This window comes from Schistocerca piceifrons, chromosome 1 (genome assembly GCF_021461385.2).
Source record: "Schistocerca piceifrons isolate TAMUIC-IGC-003096 chromosome 1, iqSchPice1.1, whole genome shotgun sequence".
Taxonomy (NCBI): Eukaryota; Metazoa; Arthropoda; class Insecta; order Orthoptera; family Acrididae; genus Schistocerca; species Schistocerca piceifrons.
The window spans coordinates 16,826,948-16,841,905 of NC_060138.1; the positions used below are offsets into that span (position 1 = coordinate 16,826,948).

The following is a 14,958-nucleotide window of genomic DNA, read 5'->3' on the forward strand; positions in this document are numbered from 1 at the left end:
TTTACAGAAGTAACTGCTACCAGTGTTTGTTCCACTATCATATAATCATACAATAAAGGATCCTTCTTTCTATGTATTCGCAATACATTACCTTTGTCTATGTTAAGGGTCAGTTGCCACTCCCTGCATCTGAGGGTGAGGTGGAGATTCTGGCATACACTGAGGACTAGATCTCGCCGGACCCTCAGACATGATGGATGTCGCTCACACAGGTACTCAGTCGGTGGTAACAGGTGATCCAGCAGTGTAATCTGCCTCCTCGGCCCCTTCACGTCTTTTTTGACTGCGGACAATGTCATTCTCCAGTGGAATTGCAGCGGATTTTTCCACCATTTGCCAACAACTTATCAGCCTTCACCCTTTCTTCGGCATTGCTTTCCAGGAAACTTGGTTTCCGGCATTGCGAACCCCCGCCCTCTGTGGCTATCGGCGTTATTATCAGAATCGGGCAGCTTATGAGAGGGTATCTGGTGGAGTCTATGTCTATGTCGTTAACTCTCTTTACAGCAAGTGTGTGCCTCTTCAAACGCATTTAGAGGCTGTCGCTGTTAGGGTGTGGATGTCACAGGCTGTTACTGTCTGCAGTATCTATCTTCCACCAGATGGTGAAGTCCCACAGCATGTATTGGCTATGCTGATAGCCCAACAGCCGCCATATTTTCTGTTACTGGGCGACTTCAATGCCCAAAGCCCTTTGTGGGGTGGATAGGTGGCAACACGCCAAGGCATTGTCGTTGAGCAAGTGTTCACACAGCTAGACCTTTCTCTTTTAAATAATGGTGCCTCCACACATTTCAGTATGGCGCATGGCATGTACTCAGCTGTCATCCTCTTGGTCTGCAGCCCTGGCCTTCTACCGTTTGTCCAATGGAGTGTCTATGACGTCTGCAGTAGTGACCACTTTCTGATCTTTCTGTCACTGCCACAGCATCACTGTCCTGGGCTCCTCCCCAGATTAGCTTTGAATAAGGCTGACTGCGACTCTTTCACCTTCATTGCTACTATTGAACCTCTTTTTCATGACGTTATTGATTTGGTGATTCACATGATCACCACCAGCATTGTTTCTGCAGCAGAATCTGTAATTCCCTGTTCCTCTGGGTCTCCTCGGCAGAGGACTGTGCCTTGGTGGTCACCAGAGATTGCTGAGGCGATACGCAATCACAGGCAGGCCCTCTAACGTCATAAGCGGCACCCGTCACTGGACCACCTCATTGCTTTCAAGCAGTTCCGTGCCCGAGCCCACCGCCATATTCGCCAATGGAAGCAGGAGTGCTGGGAAAGGTATGTCTCCACCATTGGCATCTGTACCTCTCCATTGCAGGTTTTGCCCAAGATTAGGTGACTCTATGGATATTGGACCCCCGTTATTGTACCTGGGCTTTCCCTGAATGGTGCAGTCGGTACTGACTCTGACACAATTGCAGACCTCTTAGTGGAGCATTATGCTCAGTGTTCCCCTTCTGTGAATTACCCGCTGGTCCGCCGCTCCCTAAAAGAGCAGTTGGAACATCAGAGCCTTTCATTCCGTATGCACCACCCCAAATAGTACAGTGCTCCATTCAGTGAGTGGGAATTCCAAAGTGCCCTAGCTGCTTGCCCTGATATGGCTCCCGGGCCAGATCATATCCACTATCAGATTCTCCAACACCTCTCAGTGGACTGCCAGCAACGCCTCTTCGACCTTTTCAACCGTATCTGGGTTGAGGGTGAGTTACCATCCCAATGGCGGGAAAGCATCATCACCCCTGTGTTGAAACCTGGCAAGAACCCACCAGAGGTGGACAGCTACTGCCCCATTAGCCTCACCAACGATCCGTGCAAGTTGCTCGAACGCATGGTGAGCCGGAGGCTGAGCTGGCTACTCGAGTCTCGGGGTGGGTTCCGTAAGTGACGCTGTGCCTCTTATAATCTGGTGTGCCTGGAGTCTACCACCTATACGGCTTTTGCCTGCTGTCAGCATCCGGTTGCCGTCTCTTTTGACACGCGGAAGGCATACGATACAACATGGCTACATCACATGCTCGCCATGTTTCAAGGGTGGGGTCTTAGGGGCCCGCTCCCAATTTTTATTCATTATTTTCTGTCGCTTCATTCCTTCCGCATGCAAGTCGGTTCCTCCCATAGTTCCTCCCGAGTCCAGGAGAATGGGGTTCTGCAAGGCTCTGTCTTGAATGTCTGCATCTTTTTAGTTGCTATCAAAGGGCTAGCTGCAGCTGTGGGAACGTCCATATCTGCTTCTTTATCTGCTGATGACTTTTGCCTGTACTGCAGCTCCACTGGCATTGCAGGTGCTGAACGACAGCTGCAGGGCACTATCCACAAGGCGCAGTCTTGGGCCGTGACGCACAGTTTCCAGTTTTGAGCCGCCGAGACTTGCGTCATATGCATTTCTGCTGACGTCGTACTGTTCACCCTGAGACCCGGCTTTATCTTGATGGCGAACCTCTTGCTGTGGTGGAGACGCATAGGTTTTTGGGTTTACTTTTTGATACCTGGTTGACTTTGCTCCCTCATATTTGGCAGCTTAAACAAACATACTGGCGGAATCTTAACGCTCTTTGTTGCTTGATTCACACCGGCTGGGGTGCCGGTCAGTCTACCCTTCTCCACCTGTATCAGGTGTTGATTCAGTCCCGTCTCGGTTATGGGAGCCTGGCTTACGGTTCGGCATCGCCTTCCGCGTTGCGGTTGCTTGGCCCCGTACTTCATTGCGGGATCCGACTTGCAACTTGACCTTTCCGCACGAGCCCTGTAAACAGCCTACTTGTGGAGGCTGGTGCCCCTCCACTGCAGATCCGGTGCCAATGACTGCTTGCCGCATATGCTGCACACGTTTGTAGCTTGCCCAGGCATCCAAATTATCGTCTGCTGTTCCCCAACTCGGTTGCCCATCTTCCAGAATGGCGGCTCCGGTCAGAGTGTATGATTGCGGTCTGTGTCCAGGCTCTTCTCTCTGGGCTTGAGTTTTTCCCTCTCCCACCTCTTTTCTGGGCCCATCTATGTCTGCCCCCTTGGTGTGTGCCCCGCCCTTGCCTTCAGCTTGATTTGGCACGAGGCCTGAAAGACTCGGTCCCTCGCAGCCCTCCGCCGATGCTTTCTTTCTTTCCATCCTTGCCGTGTTTCCCGCCTCTGCCGTAGTCTATACCGACGCTTCGACAGTTGCTGTTCCAGTTGGGTATGCTTTCACTCTTGGGGGACAATCCGAACAATGCTCATTGCTGGAAGGCTGCAGTGTTTTCACTGCAGAGCTCGTCGCCATCTCTCGTGCCCTAGAGTATATCTGCTCTACATCTACATTGATACTCCGCAAGCCACCCAACGGTGTGTGGCGGAGGGCACTTTACGTGCCACTGTCATTACCTCCCTTTCCTGTTCCAGTCGCGTATGCTTCGCGGGAAGAACGACTGTCTGAAAGCCTCCGTGCGCGCTCTAATCTCTCTAATTTTACATTCGTGATCTCCTCGGGAAGTATAAGTAGGGGGAAGCAATATATTCGATACCTCATCCAGAAACGCACCCTCTCGAAACCTGGCGAGCAAGCTACACCGCGATGCAGAGCGCCTCTCTTGCAGAGTCTGCCACTTGAGTTTATTAAACATCTCCGTAACGCTATCACGGTTACCAAATAACCCAGTGACGAAACGCGCCGCTCTTCTTTGGATCTTCTCTATCTCCTCCGTCAACCCGACCTGGTACGGATCCCACACTGATGAGCAATACTCAAGTATAGGTCGAACGAGTGTTTTGTAAGCCACCTCCTTTGTTGATGGACTACATTTTCTAAGCACTCTCCCAATGAATCTCAACCTGGTACCCGCCTTACCAACAATTAGTTTTATATGATCATTCCACTTCAAATCGTTCCGTACGCATACTCCCAGATATTTTACAGAAGTAACTGCTACCAGTGTTTGTTCCGCTATCATATAATCATACAATAAAGGATCCTTCTTTCTATGTATTCGCAATACATTACATTTGTCTATGTTCAGGGTCAGTTGCCACTCCCTGCACCAAGTGCCTATCCGCTGCAGATCTTCCTGTATTTCGCTACAATTTTCTAATGCAGCAACTTCTCTGTATACTACAGCATCATCCGCGAAAAGCCGCATGGAACTTCCGACACTATCTACTAAGTCATTTATATATATTGTGAAAAGCAATGGTCCCATAACACTCCCCTGTGGCACGCCAGAGGTTACTTTAACGTCTGTAGACGTCTCTCCATTGATAACAACATGCTGTGTTCTGTTTGCCAAAAACTCCTCAATCCAGCCACACAGCTGGTCTGATATTCCGTAGGCTCTTACTTTGCTTATCAGGCGACAGTGCGGAACTGTATCGAACGCCTTCCGGAAATCAAGAAAAATAGCATCTACCTGGGAGCCTGTATCTAATATTTTCTGGGTCTCATGAACAAATAAGGCGAGTTGGGTCTCACACGATCGCTGTTTCCGGAATCCATGTTGATTACTACATAGTAGATTCTGGGTTTCCAGAAATGACATGATACGCGAGCAAAAAACATGTTCTAAAATTCTACAAGAGATCGACGTAAGAGATATAGGTCTATAGTTTTGCGCATCTGCTCGACGACCCTTCTTGAAGACTGGGACTATCTGTGCTCTTTTCCAATCATTTGGAACCCTCCGTTCCTCTAGAGACTTGCGGTACACGGCTGTTAGAAGGGGGGCAAGTTCTTTCGCGTACTCTGTGTAGAATCGAATTGGTATCCCGTCAGGTCCAGTGGACTTTCCTCTATTGAGTGATTCCAGTTGCTTTTCTATTCCTTGGACACTTATTTCGATGTCAGCCATTTTTTCGTTTGTGCGAGGATTTAGAGAAGGAACTGCAGTGCGGTCTTCCTCTGTGAAACAGCTTTGGAAAAAGGTGTTTAGTATTTCAGCTTTACGCGTGTCATCCTCTGTTTCAATGCCATCATCATCCCGTAGTGTCTGGATATGCTGTTTCGAGCCACTTACTGATTTAACGTAAGACCAGAACTTCCTAGGATTTTCTGTCAAGTCGGTACATAGAATTTTACTTTCGAATTCAATGAACGCTTCACGCATAGCCCTCCTTACGCTAACTTTGACATCGTTTAGTTTCTGTTTGTCTGAGAGGTTTTGGCTGCGTTTAAACTTGGAGTGGAGCTCTCTTTGCTTTCGCAGTAGTTTCCTAACTTTGTTGTTGTACCACGGTGGGTTTTTCCCGTCCCTCACAGTTTTACTCGGCACGTACCTGTCTAAAACGCATTTTACGATTGCCTTGAACTTTTTCCATAAACACTCAACATTGTCAGTGTCGGAACAGAAATTTTCGTTTTGATCTGTTAGGTAGTCTGAAATCTGCCTTCTATTACTCTTGCTAAACAGATAAACCTTCCTCCCTTTTTTTATATTCCTATTAACTTCCATATTCAGGGATGCTGCAACGGCCTTATGATCACTGATTCCCTGTTCTGTACATACAGATTCGAAAAGTTCGGGTCTGTTTGTTATCAGTAGGTCCAATATGTTATCTCCACGAGTCGGTTCTCTGTTTAATTGCTCGAGGTAATTTTCGGATAGTGCACTCAGTATAATGTCACTCGATGCTCTGTCCCTACCACCCGTCCTAAACATCTGAGTGTCCCAGTCTATATCTGGTAAATTGAAATCTCCACCTAAGACTATAACATGCTGAGAAAATTTATGTGAAATGTATTCCAAATTTTCTCTCAGTTGTTCTGCCACTAATGCTGCTGAGTCGGGAGGTCGGTAAAAGGAGCCAATTATTAACCTAGTTCGGTTGTTGAGTGTAACCTCCACCCATAATAATTCACAGGAACTATCCACTTCTACTTCACTACAGGATAAACTACTACTAACAGCGATGAACACTCCACCACCGGTTGCATGCAATCTATCCTTTCTAAACACCGTCTGTACCTTTGTAAAAATTTCGGCAGAATTTATCTCTGGCTTAAACCAGCTTTCTGTACCTGATCAGGTGAGTCCTTTGTTATCTGTAGTGACTCCCTGAGCAGTTTACGATCTATCGACCAGTGTTTTCCTCGCTCTCATCTGGTGATGGCTATCCAGGTATCCCTCCATACCTTTACCCGTTGCAGCCACTCCGTGGTCTTTGTGTGGACCCCGGGTCATGTCAGCATCCCAGGTTATGAACGGGTTGACATGCTGGCCAAACAGGCTGCCGATGCACGAACCCTGGAGATCAGTCTTTTGTAGTGTGATCTCCAGTCAGTTTTGCGGCAGAAGGTCCTCGGTACCTGGAGTGATGAATGGCGCACCCGCCTTCCCCCAACAAACTTCAGGTCATCAATGAGACTACTGGTGTGTGGCACTCCGCCTTGCGAGCCTCTCACAGGGACTCTGTTGTTCTCTGCCGGCTGCGCATTGGCCACACCTGGCTGACACACAGTTATTTATTGTGCCACAATGACCCACCTCTATGTCGCTGTGGATCAGCGTTGACTGTGGTCCACATCTTGTTGGCCTGTCCGCTTTTAACTATGCTGAGGCAGACGTTTGCACTTCCTGATACACTCCCTTCACTTTTAACAGATGACGCTGCAATGGCATTCTTGTTTTGAGTTTTATTCGTGCAGCAGGCTTCTATCGCTCGATCTGAGGGTTTGTCACTTTTTTTGTGTTGAGTGTGGCCTTTGGCCTACGGTTTTAGATTGGTGTTTTTTAGTGTGTCTCTCAGCAGTTGGCTTTTCCTATTTTTTGTTTCCATGGTCAGCCAACCACTGTAGAACTCTGTCTGCTTTTAATTCCTTGTTTTCTGGTCCTTGTCTGTGTCTTTCTTGTTCTGTGTTGTCCGTTGTCATCTGCGTTGCTTGTCCTTTGTAGCACAACTGCACTGGCACGACAATGTGTGCAGTTTCCTCTATGCCAACATACCTCAACATTGGATAGGGCATACAGGACTGCGAGACCAGGCTTTACACTCTTGGCCTTCTAAGGTCCCCTGACTTAACACCATGTGATTTCTTCCTGTGGGGGTATGTTAAACAATGTGTTTACATTCCTCCCTTACATCGTGAAATTGATGAACTAAAAACCAGAATATCAGTTGCTGTAGCTTCAGAGACAGAAGACACCCTACACTCAGTGTGGGATGTATTCGGCTATTGGCTAGATGTCATTTGTGCAACCAGTGAAGGACATATTGAACATTTTTGATGGATTTTTATAAACTTCTGTCTTCTCTGAGTAACTTAGTATGCAATTTGCTGGTGTTAAGCTCTCCTTCCTAATAAATAATTCCATTTGAAATTGGGTCATTCTTTTTGGGATACCCTGTATTTTCTTTAAGGGATTAAAATTTTATAACAACTTCCCCAAGAAGATGAAAGAGATAACTAAAATACATTTATTTAAAACAAGCAGTCAGAGGAGTGTACCTCTTAAATAAGTGAGATGGTCAGTGGTCTCTTCAATGCAGATGCGTGCCAGGCTCGAACTCTTACGGGGAATCAGTGAAATGCCACGAATGATTAGGATAATGGGCAAGGGCCTTACAGTAGAAGTGTGTGGATAAGTTGAAAATGTGTGTCTGATGGGAGGTGTGCTAGGATAGTTCACGCAGATGCAGTGACCACGGTGTCCAGCTGGCTCAGTGGTCAGAGCACCTGCCTCGGAAGCAGGAGATCCGGGCTCGAATCCCGGTCTGGCGCACTGATTTCAATCTCCACTGATTTCAATCAATGCCTGCTCTCAGCCAATGTCTGTAGTTCCTTTGTGTTTTAATTCTTACTCCAAAGTTTTCTTTGGTTTGGTAAAATTTGGGATAGGCTGCAGCCTTGTCTCACTCCCATCTCAACTGCTGCTTCCCTTTCGTACCCCTCACCTCTATAACTGCCACGTGATTTCTGCACAAGTTAGTTCTAAATAGCCTTTCACTACCTGTATTTTACCCTTTCTACCTTCAGAATTTCAGGGAGAGTATTGAAATTAACATTGTCAAAAGCTTTCTTGAAGTCTACAAATGCTTTTCTTAATGTATCCTCTAAAGTTGTAGGGTCCATATCGCTTCACATGTTCCTACATTTCAGCTTCTACCAGTTTTTCCTTTCTCCTTTAACCCATTAGAGCTGTGCATTGCCATATGGCAACGTTTGTAACACTTTTTTTAAAATAGTTGATTCCACGGCATCAATGAAGCGAGAGTGTTGGCAGCACTGGATTCCGTTCCAAAAGACTGTAAAGATCACGACAATGCAACAGTTTCAACAATACATTTAAATTCTGCAGCGTAAGCAGTGTTGGAAGTCGTCGTTTGCTGAATGACGAAGAAAAATGTAGTATAAGTTCGAGTAAGTATGTTTTACACAATAACTTACGATATATAATTTGGTTTTTTAGTATGGTTGTGCTTCAAATACTCAAATATTTATGTTTTGGAGGTTACTGCTTACTGTGAAATAAATTACGTTCATTTAGGCCATTTGAATGTCGGTGTTGCCGTATGGCAACGCTAGGTGCTTGTACTCAGTAAAAGGACAAATTTTCTCTTTTTCGTTTTAGAAGGGGTTTCTCGCTTGCTGAGGTGCTGGAGATTCTTCATAATGATGATATTGAAGGTGATGTGTTTGTTGAGCCCCCAGATCCGAATAGAGAAGAATGATTTTTATTGTATGTGCAGTGGCTGGACAACTCAGTTGTCACAATGATCTCTTCTTCATGTGGTGCACAAGAAGTTGCCCAAGTCAAGAGATTCTCGCAACTAAAAAAGCGAATATAATGATTCCCAGACCAAAACTGGTAGCTAAATATAATACATACATGTGAGGTACTGATCAGATGGTTCAGAATCGAGCATGCCATCGCATTGCAGTAAGAAGCTAAAAATGGTACTGGTGTCTCTTTACATGGTTGTTAGATGTCGCCATACAAAACAGTTGGATTTGTATAATAAAGCAAGAAACCATACTATTTCTCAGCTTGATTTCAAGAGAGAAGTAGCAGCAGTGTACTTGCAAAGACACCAGGCTTTACCAAAAGGAGCTGCGAGACCATCTGCATCAAGGGCATGTTCCGACAGCCGCATATCATATTCAATTAAGTTTGATAAGACTGACCACCTCGTCCAGCACACAGAAGGAAAGAAGAAGAAAAGGTGTGCACACAAGGACTGTAAATCTATTGTGAGAACAATGTATTGAAAGTGTAATGTGGGACTGTGTATTGACTGTTTTATTCCATTTCATGTAAAATAATGCTGAGTTCAAGGTTTGATTTTTGATTATTAATTGTACTGTGTTATAAAGTATCAATTGTATGATGAAGACCGAATAATAAATTTGCACAAAACTTGTGTATGTAATAAGAAATTTCAATAACCTACTTATTTTAGTTGAAGTTGTAAACCATATAAACTTAGGTAGTGTAAGCACCTAGAGTTACCACATGGCAACATCAAATATCTCGCTAATGGCGGTAATGACGTTCGTCAAAACAACTCTGTTGTGTAATTTATGCCTTTTACAGACATAATAACGCAATTTAAAAAAAAAAAATCACAAAAAAATTAATTCCGGCGCTAATGGATGAAAGAATTCAAGTTACTATTTTGCAACTGTGACTTATTAAACAGATAATTTGCTAATTTTCACACCTGTCAACACCTGATTTCTTTGGAATTCTTCCTGAAGTCTGAGGATATTTTGCCTGTTTGTATGCCTTGCACACCAGATGGAATAATTTTGTCATGACTGGCTCTCCGAAAGTCACCAGTAGTTCTGACAGAATGTGTCTACTCCTGGGACATTGTTTCGACTTAGGTCTTTCAGTGCTCTGTCAAATGTTTGTTGCAGTCTTGTATCTCCCATTTCATCTTCATCTATGTCCTCTTCCCTTTCTACGTATTGCTTTCAAGTTTGTTTCCCTTGTGTAGACTCTCTATATAATCCTTTCACATTTCAGCTTTTCTTTGTTTGGTTAGGATTGGTTTTCCATATGAGGTGTTGATATTCGTACAGTAGCTTCTCTTTTCTCTGATGGCCTCTTTAGTTTTCCTGTAGACAGTATCTTTTCCATAGTGAAATATGCTCCGAAATATACTACTAGCCATTAAAATTGCTGCACCAAGAAGAAATGCAGATGATAAACAGGTATTCATTGACAAATATATTATACTATAACTGACATTTGATTACATTTTCACGCAATTTGGGTGCATAGATCCTGAGAAATCAGTACCCAGAACAACCACCTCTGGCTCTGATAACGGCCTTGATATGCCTGGGCATTGAGTCAAACAGAGCTTGGATGGTGTGTACAGGTACAGTTGTCCATGCAGCTTCAACACAATACCACAATTCCTCGAGAGTAGTGACTGGCGTATTGTGACGAGCCAGTTGCTCGGCCACCATTGACCAGACGTTTTCAATTGGTGAGAGATCTGGAGAATGTGCTGGCCAGGGCAGCAGTCGAACATTTTCTGTATCCAGAAAGGCCCGTACAGGACCTGCAACATGAGGTCGTGCATTATCCTGCTGAAATGTAGGGTTTCGCAGGGATCGAATGAAGGGTAGAGCCACGGTTCGTAACACATCTGAAATGTAACGTCCACTGTTGAAAGTGCCATCAATGCGACCAAGAGGCGATCGAGACTTGTAACCAATGGCACCCCATACCATCACACCGGGTGATACACCAGTATGGCAATGACGAATACACGCTTCCAATATGCGTTCACCGTGATGTCGCCAAACATGGATGCGACCATCATGATGCTGTGAACAGAACCTGGATTCATCCCAAAAAATGTCGTTTTGCCATTCGTGCACCCAGGTTCGTCGTTGAGTATACCATCGTAGGCGTTCCTGTCTGTGATGCAGCGACAAGGGTAATCACAGCCTTGGTCTCCGAGCTGATAGTCCTTGCTACTGCAAATGTTGTCAAACTGTTCGTGCAGATGGTTGTTGTCTTGCAGACGTCCCCATCTGTTGACTCAGGGATATAGACGTGGCTGCACAATCCATTACAGCCATGCGGATAAGATGCCTGTTATCTCGACTGCAAGTGATATGAGGCCGTTGGGATCCAGCACGGCGTTCCGTATTACTCCCACCGATTCCATATCCTGCTAACAGTCATTGGATCTCGACCAATGCGAGCAGCAATGTCGTGATACGATAAACTGCAATCGTGATAGGCTGCAATCCGACCTTTATCAAAGTTGGAAACGTGATGGTACGCATTTCTCCTCCTTACACAAGGCATCACAACATTTCACCAGGCAACGCCGGTCAACTGCTGTTTGTGTATGAGAAATCAGTTGGAAACTTTCCTCATGTCAGCATGTTGTAGGTGTCGCCACCAGCGCCAACCTTGTGTGAATGCTCTGAAAAGCTAATCATTGGCATATCACAGCATCTTCTTCCTGTCGGTTAAATTTCGCTTCTGTAGCACGTCATCTTCGTGGTGTAGCAATTTTAATGGCCAGTAGTGTATTTACATTTGCCCTCTAGCCAATTTCCACTTAGCCATTTGGCACACTTTCTGTCAATCTCATATTTTAGACATTTGTGTTTCCTTTCACCTGGTCATGTATTATCCAAGGATTTTTACTAGGCTTGGTCTTTTTAACCCATTTGATCCTTTGCTGCTATCACTATTTTATCTCTTAAAGCTACCCATTCATCGTCTCTTGTGTGCCTATCCTCAGTTCTCGTCATCTGTTGCCTAATGCTCCTTCCGAAACTTTCAACATCCTCTGGTTCTTGCAGCATATCCAGGTCCCATGTTCTTAATTTCCTACCTTTTGGCAATTTCTTCTGCTTCAGTTTACATTTCATAACCAATACATAGTGGTCAGAGTCCACATCTGTCCCTGGAAATGTCTTACAATTTAAAATCTGGTTTTGAAATCTCTGTCTTACCATTATACAATCAATCTGGAACCTTCGTGTTACTGCAGGTCTCTTCTATGTGTACAATCTTCTTTCATGTTTCTTAAATCAAGTGTTATCGATGATTAGATTGTACTCTGTACAAAATTCTACTAGGCGGCTTTCTCTTTCATTTCTTTCCCCGAGTCCGTATTCACCTATTGTTTCTTCCTTCTCTTCCTTTTCCTGCTATCAAATTCTAGTTCCTCCCTGCAATTAAATTTTCGTCTCCCTTAACCATCTGAATAAATTATTTTCTCTCATTATCCATTTCTTTGATTCTTCATTTCTTCAACCTCCCCATCATCTGCAGAGCTAGTTGGCATATACACTACTGTGGTGGGTTTGAGTTAAGTGTCTATTTTCACTACAAGATTGCATTCGCTATGCTGTCTGTAGTAGCTTACTCCCATTCCTATTTTCCTATTCATTATTAAACCTACTCCTGCATTGTCCCTATTTGATCTTGTATTTACAACCCCGTATTCACCTGACCAGAAACCCTGTCACTCCTGCCACCGAATTTCTCTAATTCCCATTATATCTAACTTCAGCCTATCCACTTCCCTTTTCAAATTTTCTAACTTTCCTGATTAGGGATCTAACATTCCACGATCTGATTCGTAGACTGCCATTTTTGCTTCTCCTGGTGGTGATCTCCTCCTGAGTTGTCCCTGCTGGAGATCCAAATGGGGAACTGTTTTACCTCAGGAATATTTTACGCAAGACAATTTAGTCATCATTTAACCATACAGTAGAACAGCATGCCCTCGTGAGAAATTATGACGGTAGGTTTCCCCACGCTTTCAGTCGTTCACAGTATCACCACAGCAAGGACATTATGATTTGATGTTACAAGCGCAGAGCAGTCAATCATCCAGACTGCTGCCCCCCTTCAGCTGCTGAAATAGCTGCTAGCCCACTTCAGGAACCATAGGTCTGCCTGGCCTCTCAATGGATACCCCTCTGTTGTGGGTGTACCTACGGTACTTCTACCTGTATCACTGAGGCACGCAAGCCACCCCACCGATGGCAAGGTCCATGGTATTCTGTGTTGAAGTTCAGTATAGATCAAGTATCCAAATGGTAATTAAAAATTTAACTCCAGAATATTTATTTGAAGCTAATACCACTTAAAATGCAATAATCAGTGGCTGAAACATTCTGTATTGAACTCTGATACTGAAATGTGTAAAGACAATTCTAACTGTAATCACATGCAGATGGGCATAAGTCCAAAACAAGTCACGTTTTAAATAAACTACCTCCAGTTGTGGATGGTAGCAGATTTCCTTCATTATTGTCCTATAAGACATCTCTTCAACATTACAATATACATTCACAATATGACACTTTTTGAAGGTAAATATACACCTAAGATTGGTAATGCATAATGTGAATGTCTCACAATTTTTTGAGCTAAACATTTCATTCATTATGGGAGCATGTTGACAGACATGAGGAAAAGACTTTGAGATTTAACAGAGGTGTGGCAGCATGGCCATGAGCCTAAGTCATTTGCAAGTGTGCATTATAGCTGTTGAAAGACTAAATAATACTGTACAATAATTTAATTGTCAAGCTGTCTTGTTCTGAGTATGTACAATCATAACAGCATTGTACGCCAAATATAATTGAAGGAGATGGTGCATTTATTAAGACAGTGGTCTTAGATTTGGAAGGCTGGAACTTCATGCACTGTGGTTTCTCCATGATATTCCTGACTCTCGTAGGGAAAATGCCAAAATCATTCCTTTGACAAGGCCATAGCCAACCCACCTGTCCTCCGCTTATTTCTTGGACGGATAAATTACGAACACTATTATTTATGCAAGTGGTGATGCAGTATACAAAATAAAACTTTAGGAGTTAAAGGAACTTATCAGTTCCAGCAATGGTACTGTGTCAACAGTCTGTGTGTACCCTCATCTTCCTTCTTCTCACAGTCATCTTCAGCCATTATTTTTGTGCTGCTTGGTGCACAAGAAATAGCTGGACATTCAAGTCGCATTACAAATGAAACACATTTATAATGAGACAGTATTTTGATAGAATATCTGCTTGTGCTCTAAATGTGGTGGTCTCGTCTTTAGTGAAACACCACAGCAGTACATTCATAGTTGTGGTGAGCATAAATCTCCATAATGTATGCATAAAACATTTTAACAGTGTGCAGGTGTGATTTCTTGCTGCAGGTCACTGCAATAACTTCTTTAGGGGATATCAACCCTATCAGCCCACAGGATGTCCTAGTGAAGTGCCATTGTGACAGTTCACATGGTGTTGGGGACATTTAAATCCTGTAACAGCTGCTTCAGATTACTCTCGTGATATCTTGCCCCCACTCGCACAGCACTTCCTTGTGGAATACAGCATAATGACTCTTATGTATGGTTACTCCATATGGGTTTCCAAGTTGTACCTAAGGAAAAATCTTTAGCTGGTAATAATGTTTGAAAATCTCTTTGATTCTGGTTGGTGAGTGTGGGACTTTCATGCTCTTGTTTTAATATTAGAATCACTGTCTGTAGCATGCTCCTTGTAAATACTCATAGAAAAGTTGCTTTGCTGTTAAGCAGTTGTTCAGTTGTACAGGTTAAGGAGCTGTGTGACAAAAAAGTCTAGGTGTATGTGACCAACAAATGTGTGTCATAAGAGTTTTGTTTTTGCATAATGTGTGTCATAATCTTCTTGTGATAATTTTGTAGTAAGTTTCCCTTTTCACTTATGTGTAGGGGATATTGCATATGAGGCATGGTTTTTATTTTTTTAAGTACATACCATGTTGAATTAAAAGTAAAACAAGTAGACTTTTCTTAGCAATTTCATTTTTGCATGAAAGCCCATAACTTTAATATACTTTTCTATGTAATACCCACCAGGCACAAACTTCAAGCACCATCCTTATAGAAATCTGCTACCTGAGCATAACTTTCAATAATTTGCATTTTCTGTAACAGTTACATAACACACACGTTATGCCCTTTGAGGAAACTCATCACATGATGTCAAAATTATAAAGCATCTGTTCTGTCTCCTTTCATCATCAGATT

General features: G+C 43.8%; 1 protein-coding gene and 1 non-coding gene across 3 annotated transcripts in view; both read left to right on the forward strand.

Annotated features, from left to right (window-relative positions):
• Positions 1-14,958, forward strand: part of LOC124800608 (kanadaptin) — a 267,444-nt gene that overhangs the window by 23,729 nt on the left and 228,757 nt on the right. The gene's annotated exons all lie outside the window — the stretch shown is intronic.
• On the forward strand, positions 7,616-7,690 carry Trnap-cgg. Its single transcript has one exon. It is a non-coding gene; the product is annotated as a tRNA-Pro (tRNA).